The following is a 10,946-nucleotide window of genomic DNA, read 5'->3' as shown; positions in this document are numbered from 1 at the left end:
GCCAGATTTGACAGTGTCCACTACTCCTTCCACAACATCATCGGTTTCACCTCCAGTTTCTCCTTCAGTGCGCTCAACATCAGTCGCTCCTCCAAAAACTCCTCCAGAAGTGTCTCTCTCCATCCCCCCAGTGCTAGTGATTGTTCTGGGAGTTGTGCTCTTACTGCTCTTAGTGCCACTGCTTATACTGATTCAGCAGAACAGAGTGATGAGGAGAGGTAGGAGAGATCCAGAGACTGTCATATTGTGTCTTATTCAGTGTGTGATCAATCTTGTGTTGTGAACTGACAGCAGGTTTGTCTGTCTACACTCACAGCTCTCTCTAAGAGGAGACACAGGATGGCGACTGAGGCCGTTTATGAGGAGATTCAGCACAGACACAACCACTTCACTCAGAGGGGTGAGGCATGTTGACTGTCATAGAGTCTTATTTGTAGAGATCTACAAGGTATTAATTGTATTCAGAAGGATGAATGGAATTTGGTATATTTGCACATCCATATATGTATAATGAGGGATTGAAGTTATGTCCTATTGCTTCCCCATAACAGAAAGAGTCCTTTCTGAAGAAGAGCAGTCTGGCTATGAAGATGCAGATAAGATTCTTTCAGGTAAGAGGGCTGAAATATAATAATGTTACCTCTACATAAAGAAATGTAACATTTTATTGAAAACATTCACTTAGTAAGTTAACATTAAATATTTTTGAATATGTTTTTTTCAATTTTATAAAAATCAAACAAATTTCCAACATCTATATTCTGCTGTTTTGTGGTGCAAAATACTATTTACAAACCCAATTCCAAAAAAGTTGGGACACTGTACAAACTGTGAATAAAAACAGAATGCAATGATGTGGAAGTTTCAAATTTCAATATTTATTCAGAATACAACATAGATGACATATCAAATGTTTAAACTGAGAAAATTTATCATTTTAAGGGAAAAATAAGTTGTTTTTAAATTTCATGGCATCAACACATCTCAAAAAAGTTGGGACAAGGCCATGTTTACCACTGTGTGGCATCCCCTCTTTTTATAACAGTCTGCAAACATCTGGGGACTTAGAAGACAAGTTGCTCAAGTTTAGGAATAGGAATGTTGTCCCATTCTTGTCTAATACAGGCTTCTAGTTGCTCAACTGTCTTTAAGTATCTTTGTCGAATCTTCTTCTTTAAGATACAACAAATGTTTTTTGGGTGAAAGATCTGCACTGCAGGCTGGCCATTTCAGTAACCGGAGCCTTCTTTTACGGAACCATGATTTTGTAATTGATGCAGTATGTGGTCTGGCATTGTCATGTTGGAAAATGCAAGGTCTTCCCTGAAAGAGACGACGTCTGGATGGGAACATATGTTATTCTAGATCATGGATATACCTTTCAGCATTGATGGTGCCTTTCCAGATGTGTAGGCTGCCCATGCCACAACCACTCATGCAACCTCATACCATCAGAGATGCAGGCTTCTGAACTGAGCTCTGATCTCCATTTGGGTTGTCCTTGTCCTCTTTAGTCTGAATGACATGGCATCCCTGTTTTCCAAAAAGAACTTCAAATTTTGATTCGTCTGACCACAGAACCGTTTTCCACTTTGCCACAGTCCATTTTAAATGAGCCTTGGCCCAGAGAAAACACCTGCGCTTCTGGATCATGTTTAGATGTGGCTTATTTTTGACCTATAGAGTTTTAGCCGGCAACGGTGAATGGCACGCTGGATTGTGATCACTGATAATGTTTTCTGGAAGTATTCCTGAGCCCATGTTGTGATTTCCATTACAGTAGCTTTCCTGTATGTGATGCAGTGTCGTCTAAGGGCCCAAAGATCCATGGGCATCCGGTATGGTTTTCCGGCCTTGACCCTTACGCACAGAGATTGTTCCAGATTCTCTGAATCTTTGGATGATATTATGCACTGTAGATGATGATAACTTCAAACTCTTTGAGAAACTTTGAGAAATGGATTTTGATCCGACTATTTCTCGCTGCAGCATTGGGGGAATTGGTGATCCTCTGCCCATCTTGACTTCTGAGATACACTGCCACTCTGAGAGGCTCTTTTTATACCCAATCATGTTGCCAATTGACCTTATACGTTGACAAATTGGTCCTCCAGCTGTTCCTTATATGTACATTTAACTTTTCCGGCCTCTTATTGCTACCTGTCCCAACTTTTTTGAAATGTGTAGTTCTCAAATCAGCCAATATTTTTGCATGACATTTCAAAATGTCTCACTTTCAACATTTGATATGTTTTCTATATTTTATTTGTGAATAAACTATAAGTTTGAGATTTGTAAATTATTCGATTCCTTTTTTAATCTCAATTTGTACAGTGTCCCAACTTTTTTGGAATCAGGTTTGTAATTTACATGTGAACTGTTTTAAACAAAATACAAAACTCAGAATGAAGCACAATGTTTAATGTAAATTTTTGACAAGGTTTATAACATTTTATTACATTAAATTAGAATCTGCAGTAGGAGTCACACCTGACTACTATAATGATACCACTACCACTAAGGACCCAACAGGTCAGTGATTAAGGAAGGACAAGTAACAAAGTTAATAAACCATCTACTGGTCCCATGAACAGTAAAATCAGTTTGTTTTTTCCCTCTTTATTTTACATTAATATAGAAGAGCAACAAATCACACTGGAGAATTATGATGATGTAATTCCTGTTGGACTAATTCATTGTGATACAGGTTTATTTCTTTATTAATATAAATGTGCAATCATATTATTATGTGTTTTCAATTATACATGTGTCATTCAAATCCAGTATTGACAGTGATGGATGCATTTAATTTTTAATTATTTTGTTGCAGATGGCATTCAAAAAAGCTATGATGATGTCATCCTCATACGACAGTTCTTCAATAATAAAGCAGGTGAGGGTTTCAATATCTATTCTTTTGGATAGCCTGGTACAGGTGTGTGTGTGTGTATTTTCAAATTATGGTGTCCTAGATTATTTATTTCGTTATTTAAAAAAAAAAAAAAATTAATTGTATATATATTATAATCTAATTTATAGTGTATATTATAGTTTGTTTGAAATTTTTACATTTAATGACTGACATGTTTATATTAGAGGGAGATCTGGAAGAATATGATGATGCAAAGCATGTCAGTGAAGATGTAAGAGATTTGTTTGGTAGGTTATTGTGACCTGCTTTACCTAACACATGTCTAGTTTTCATACTTAAAAATAATGCATTGCAAAAGTTGATGTGCTCGTCATGTTACTTTGTTCAGCATGTACTGATACATAAATCTGTTCTTGTTTTCTAACAGCAGATTATGATTATTTGGGGGAGGAGCCAGGAAAGCAGGGGGGGGGGGGAGTTTTAGTCTGTGACTAAAACCACCTCCCCAGATTTCATTTTTATTTTGTTACAACTTTTAAGCAGTTTATACAGGTAGTTTCAGTTCTACATACAATTAAATTTTAGTTGGAATCCACAAATTTGTTTGTCTGATTTAATACTGAAATGTACCAAATCAATTACATTTAGTCAAAGTGTACTGTTACAATTCATTAATATCAACAGAAAACGTGGATATCAATTCAAAACATGCTGCAAATGAATAGAATAATAGAACACAGTGTCTACACTTAGTGTGTTAAAATGAGAGGATCTGTAAGCATGCAATTTCAGCACTGCGTTGAGTATATTCTAGCCTAATCACCTCTGATTGGCCATTGCATTCTAGAAATCAACAGCTGAGTCTGGCTTTGGTTGATTGGCTACACTGCAATCCTTTAAACCATAGACTGTATAAAAACATGGATGTATTGTCCGTGGCGTCACCCATAGACCTATAGCCTCAAGTGGCCAGTCGATGAATTACAGTTTTAGTCACATCCTTGTTGGCTTCATGAGAGAGAGCGAGAGGTTGTTGCTGTGTTCTAAATTGAAACTATGCCTAGCTTGCACATGTCAATCATTTTAATGTTAATAGTAGTTGTTCTTTTTGCTTTTGTGCAACAGATAAATAACAATTTATGTTTTTGACAATTTATTTTTAGATAATTTATATTTTGTGGGAGTCCCACGACTCATTTTATTCTCCCGTATCCTGCACGAGTCTCTTTCCGCCTACACTCACCCTCGTCCATCAAGAGTTGCCCGACCCGCACCCTGTTGCGTTGGTTCCCGCGGTACTCCCATCATGGTAGTGCAGGGCTGTGTTCAGCCCCAACAAAACGGTGCAAAACGGTTTTTTTTTAAACGGAAACGGTGGTGCGCTGCGGATCCTGTTCTGATGATGCAAGAATTGCAACTATGGCAGCTGAGAAGGCCATTCTTTGCATTCTTTTTGAAGAATTATTGAAGTCTGATGAAATCGCTATAAAAAACAAGTTTAATACTGCAAAATACGCTTGATGTTATAGTCACTGCCCTTGCCCCAGTGCCTGAATTGATTAGGACATAAGGCATTAAGTTTGTTTATGGGCTAGTTGTCATGTCTCTATAAATTTAAAACGCCCCGGTCCACGTCTAAAGAGTGCTAAGCGCAGGACATTGTTGACATGATTGCTTGATTGGTGCCGCTCCGATGAAGCTACCTTCAGCTAAAAAATGCAGAATAATAAACCTCCACTTACAGTCGGGAAGAGGAAGCTTCTTTCTTTCAGACTTGATCACTGTGTAACGTGGCGGTACAAAAGCAAAGGAGGTCGTAAGGGTGTTTTCCCACACTCTTAACACAAAATATGCATATGTATGACAATGTATGGTCGACTACGCCACCCCAGACCACTGGGGAAATAACAGCCCTAAGGGCACACAGGTTCGTCTTGAATGAGTGGGTGAGGAGACATGAATAATATAGAAAAGTTTATTATGTTTGTCAATATTGACCAATAAATAGCTAAAAACTTCCAAGTGAAAACTCTACATTGGCCATATAATAAACAGGAAGGCACACCATCAATCTGCATCTACACACACACACACACACACACACACACACTAAATCAATTCCCATTAAAGAAAACCAAATGGCCAACAGGAGCGGTAGCTGGGGGTCCGGGTCGGCTGCCAAATTGTAGAACGAACCCCCCCCCCACAATAGTCCCCACAATAATACAAATACCCAAATGCACACGTGAAAGTTAGATGGCAGCAGGCACACAGCACTATAACGTGAACACACCACACAAATGGCAGCCTCGCCTTCACCCCCCAGAGACCCAGCTCCTATAACAGAAAAAAAAAAGAAAAACACAAACTGATAACTACAATCTGACAGAAACTCAAAGAAATAAATAAAACAAAAACAACAAACGTTTATAAAGTACAATACCCCCAAATAAGTAAAACAAAAAAACAAATGTCACAAAATAAATCAAATAATTCAAGAAATTAAACCACTTAGCACAAACAAAATAGCACAAATGTAACAAAAACAGGTTAACAGTTTGAAATAAACCAAGTTCACTCCGGTTTACAGTGCTCAGAGATGAGGCACGGACTGAACGTAAACCAAGGAAAACCAAATAATCAAACAACCACACGGTAGACACGAGATGCTGATTCCAAGTTAGACCAAGGGAATTCCATATGCGGCGGCCCGGGGAGACGTTCAGCCTGCCCTCGAAACCATGCACTACACCCCGATAGCAACGTGAATCAACCGCTGGGTTGCTATCGTGATAAAGGTCGAGGCAAAACAGCGACGCAGTCGCGATCACGGTTCAGTGTTGATGCTCACTTCCCACTAATTAGCCCAAAAAGACTCAGTTATGCAGGAGAGCCCTGCAGAGCATAAGGAAACTATATTAAAACAGGAAAAGAAAACATTACAAATACGCAAACTATAATCCTACATACCACGGGATGATCCTGCACGCAAACCGCTTCGTAGTTGCACACCATATTCAATATAGCGGCTCAGTCAGACCATATGAGTGACGTGCTATCAATGCCACTGAGGACAAAACCAATCATAAATAGCCGAGTCGCAGTCAATTACTTGTTATAAACAAAACTATACATACCGGTGAAGAGTGGGCAGCCAGCACAAAGCAGCGGGAAGGAAAAAAAAGAGCAGCTTACAATCCAAGCCTGACAACAAGAAAAATTCTCATCAACCACCTGCACAGAACGAGACGCACGAGTTCACCCCAAACAACTCACATACCTGTGGCGACCACGGATGACGTCACGAGGGAAATACAAGGACGCATGCCAAGTGGCCATAACATGTCCTTTATATATCTCAAACCAAATAAGGAGGAGGGGTTACTAAACTAAGCACAGGTGGATGACATTCCCTACAGTGGATTCAACCACCCTGCTACAGTCTAACCCCCAGTTACACATCGTCGCCCCGACGATGAACTCGCTTACTTTCCCCAATTAGTCCCAAGGTCTAAAGAAAGCAAGTATTGTATTAGACATCAGGCCCGGGGGTACAGCCACCATTGCCGTTTCAACCACAGCCCTGGGCAAGCGGTGAATATTAGAATGCTGGCCAGCTGTGGCCCGCTTCGGTCTCCCTGGGACCACCTCAACAGCAAAAAGCTGTTCCATGGGTGAGGAACCTGGAGATAGCACCGGGCAAACCTCAACAGGAGCCTGCTCCATAGCTGAGGTACCAGGTGATAACACTGGACCAACCCCCATGCCACAGGGTTGGTGTTGCTCACCTGGGACTCCAAGCTCGGGTACTGAAGGGGCAGAGTCGACCGAATCCAACACGAGTTGGGGGCCTTCGGGTCTTACTAGCCAGAAATCGGCCTCCTCCATCTCCTCCGCCGGCTCCTGTTCGAGCTCCCCTACTGGCCCACCAAGTACAACCGGGGTAGGATTCCTTTGAATCCTAGCCTTTAGTAACGACCGATGAACTCTTTTCACCTTACCCTCCTCATGTATAGGTGCAATGCTATACACTGCACCCCCAGATCTAGGAGCCTCTACCACCTTATACACCACTGGACTCCACAGATCCTGGATTTTATGGCGCCCTCTAATGCCATAATCGCAGAGGTAAACCAACTGGCCCTCTTCCAGGGGCGTATCTCGAACATGTCGATCAAAATGCGTTTTACGCCGGTCAGCAGTCAGTCTCAGCCGTTCTCGTGCTCCCTCAAACGCCACTTTCAACCTTGTCTGATGTTCCACTACCCATTCGTGCACGTCGCCAGCCACCGGCTCTGGAACTCTACAGAGCAAAAAAAATCAATGGGAAGTCGTGGCTCCTGGCCAAACATTAAAAAGTAGGGGGACTCACCAGTGGCTTGGTGCGGGGTGGTGTTATAGGAGAAGAGCACCTGAGGGAGACTGGACGCCCAGTCCCTCTTACGTGAAACCGGTAAGGTGCGCAATAGGTTGTGCAATGTTCTATTGAACCGCTCGCACTGCCCATTACCAGAAGGGTGGTAAGGGGTAGTACGAGATTTCTCAACGCCGTACAATTTACAAAGTTGCTGGATCAAGAATGACTCAAAGCTACGGCCCTGGTCAGAATGAATTCTCCCAGGCACCCCCAACCTGTAGAACCACTCAGTAACCAGTACCTGAGCTACTGTCTCAGCCCGTTGATCCCGGGTAGGAACCGCAATAGTATACTTTGTAAAGACATCCGTCATTACTAGAACATTCTCCAATCCCGAACAGGATACTTCAAGCTGGGTGAAATCGATGGCCACAATTTCATTTGGTCGGGAAGCCAGCAAATGACCCATAAAACTACGGGCACCCGGCTGCAGATCTTTGGCAGCCTGGCACCTCTCGCACTCTTGACACCATTTCGCCACCATGGCCGACATGCCGGGCCAATAACAGCGCTGGCGCACCAGTTCTGTAGTGCGTTCGATACCCTGGTGCCCGTGCTGCTGGTGTAACCCTGTTAAGACCTCCACCTGCAAGGCAGAAGGCAGCACTAATTGAAAGAGCTCCTCGCCACCATCAGAGCGGAAAATGCGACGATATAATACTCCCTCTAACTCCATCAAACGATCCCACTGACGAAGTAAAGTCAAAGCATCCCTAGGGAGCTGCCGACGCTCATTAGGCCCAGGGAACTTACCCCTCCTAAAAAAAAATAAGACCTCCCTAATCACTGGGTCTCCCTCTTGTAGTGAGCTCAAGTCGGTGGGGGAATGCCCAGGCAAGGCCACCACAGAGGCTTGGCTGACGAAAGGGACAGACCTTGGTTTCTCAGCATGCCGTATGGAGGCAGGAACCGCCGCTCCTGGCAGCATGCTGTCCAACACCCCTCTACTTGGGGGCTGGCATCTTGATAGGCCGTCAGCATTTTTATTAACCCTGCCTGGTCGATACTTGACCTCGAAATCAAAGCATGCCAGTTGTGCCGCCCACCGTTGCTCGGTGGCACCAAGCTTCGCCGTCATAAGATGGCTGAGAGGGTTATTGTCGGTGAACACTACACATTTATTGCCCAATAAATACTCTGAATTTTTCGGTCATGGCCCATTTGAGCGCTAAAAATTCAAGTTTCATTGAACTATAATTCAGCATATTACGCTCGGGGGGCCTAAGACCGCGACTTGCGTACGCAACAGGTCTCACCTTCCCATCTTGTTCCTGTGAAAGGACTGCCCCCAACCCACTCAGACTGGCGTCTACGTCTAAAATAAACGGTCGGGAGAAATCTGCGTAGGCAAGCACCGGGGCCTTAACAAACATTGCCTTGAGCTCATCAAAGCTATTTTGACACTGAGCTGTCCAAGCGTCAGCAAAACTCTGCTCCGCTCGCTTCTTGGGCCTAGCACTTCCACACTCCGCCACCACCCTATGCAGAGGGGCCGCCAACTTGGCAAACCCCTGCACAAAGCGACGGTAATAACTAGCGAATCCCAAGAAGGAGCGGAGCTCGGAAACACTGTTTGGCCTCGGCCACCGAGCCACCGCCTCAACCTTTCTTGGGTCAGTTGAAACGCCGTCCGCTGATATTACGTGACCAAGATAGACTACCTCTGGACGAAAGAATGAACACTTCTCTAACCTTGCTTTAAGGCCCTCACGCTTCAGCCTACTCAGGACGACCTCCAGGCGCTCCAGGTGCTGTGCCACAGAAGATGAAAATATTACGATGTCATCTAGGTACAATAATAGTGACTGGCACTGTTGGTCACCGAACAACCGTTGCATGAGGCGTTGGAATGTACCGGGGGCATTGCACAGCCCAAACGGCATCCGGTTCCACTCAAACAGCCCGAATGGTGTACAAAACGCAGTCTTAGATTTATCCCTTTCACTAACAGGAACCTGATTGTACCCGCTGGCTAAATCCATAGTGGAAAACCAGCGGGCACCTGTTAGAGCATCCAAGGACTCCTCGATTCTCGGAAGGGGGAAAGCATCCTTCCTAGTCTTGGAGTTCAGTTGGCGGTAGTCCACACACATGCGCAGACTACCGTCCTTCTTTTTAACCAAGACTATCGGGGAAGCATACGGACTGCAACTTTCCCTTATAACCCGTGACTCCAACAGTGTATCAATGTGGGCCTTCACTACCTCATACTCTGAGGGTGGTATCCGGCGATAACGCTGCCGAACAGGGATGTCATCCAGCAAAGGGATGTCGTGTGACAGTAAACTGGTACACCCCAAATCTCCCTCATGAGCAGAGAACACACCCTGATACTCCAGTAATAAGGCCCTAACCTGGTCCTGATCTTGCAATGACAAAACAGATAGGTCAATAGACCTAATCTGTTCCTCCATAGTGGAAGCAACCTGAGCACTATGGGAGCCAACAGCAGCAATGACAGAGCTAACCTCAGTAACCCCCTTGGGCAAACTCACCACATAAACCCTTGTGAGAGAGCCCAAGAGGGTTCGAGGATATAACACTACGTCTGTAGTCCCCACGTTTACAACTGGTACGGAGACAGTTCCGCGACTCACCCGCACCAACGATGTTGATGCTAACAATCCAGCTGGTAGGCCCGACTCTGCAGGCTCAAATAACACAGTCTCCTTCGTGAATTTCTCAGAACAAGTTGCCAGTACTAGTTTTAACGTACCACCTGGAATACGCCATGCTCGACGGCCTTGCATTCTGACCTGACCTACCCGATCGACATCCAAACGGGCACCCACCTCATGACAGTGTTGAAATGCCTGTGTTACAAAATTGGGGGCCTGCAGTAAGGATGGTAATTCAAATAGAGCAGGACCATGTTGCCCAAAAAGCTCCTGGTAACAACGACTGAGAATATTCATTCCCACGATACCTGGTACTTTAGAACACAAGCCGCCAGGGGGATCCCTGACCACAAGCACCCCACAATTTGACACTAACCTGCCACAGAGTTCTACATCCAATTCTACGTACCCAATATAAGGGATGTCCAAACCGTTGGCCGCCCGCAACTGCAACCATTGGCACGAACGAAGGCGATCTTGACCCCATGGCTCGAAATGTTGTACGAAGCAACTCTCAGTAATGGTGGACACCATAGAGCCAGTGTCTAACAGACAAGGCACCTGAACCCCCCCAATAAGAACAACCAAATGCGGGCATGACGACATCAAATGAGGCACCGGACTGTTATTCTGACAAACGTCTAAGCCATTCTTTTCCCCAACCGAGCTGAGGCTCTGCAGCCCGGTGGGAATTAGTTTTCCGACGGCCGCTGAAGATGAGGCTGCCCACTCCCCCCTGCACGAGGAGCCGTAAAGGGAGACTTAGAACGAGAAGGGATACGTTCCCCATCACACTCCCTAGCAAAATGACCCGGCTGCTGACATCTTCTACAGATTACCGGATTAGTATTAGAAAATTTATTCCGTGAATACGAGGAATAACCCACCGGGTGAGGAGATTGACTCCGAGCAGCAGGGGCAGGACCCTGTAATAATGCCAAACCCTTAGTGAGCTGATCCAGCTGTACCTGTTGGGATTTTAACATTTCCCTCAACTCACTTAATTCAGAGTTTGGCATCAAACTGGTAGTAGTCGACG

At 44.4% G+C, this 10,946-nt stretch overlaps 1 long non-coding RNA gene across 1 annotated transcript; it reads left to right on the top strand.

Moving 5' to 3' along the window:
• The first annotated feature begins 550 nt into the window (after window positions 1-550).
• LOC132098832 (uncharacterized) lies at window positions 551-3,155 on the top strand. Its single transcript, XR_009422985.1, has 5 exons — window positions 551-611; window positions 2,470-2,532; window positions 2,639-2,707; window positions 2,831-2,893; window positions 3,097-3,155. It is a non-coding gene; the product is annotated as an uncharacterized LOC132098832 (long non-coding RNA).
• Window positions 3,156-10,946: the final 7,791 nt, after the last annotated feature.

The sequence above is a fragment of the Carassius carassius genome, chromosome 22, assembly GCF_963082965.1.
Source record: "Carassius carassius chromosome 22, fCarCar2.1, whole genome shotgun sequence".
Taxonomy (NCBI): domain Eukaryota; kingdom Metazoa; phylum Chordata; class Actinopteri; order Cypriniformes; family Cyprinidae; genus Carassius; species Carassius carassius.
The sequence above is the reverse complement of the archived record's forward strand: the minus strand, read 5'-3'. Positions and strand labels throughout refer to the sequence as shown.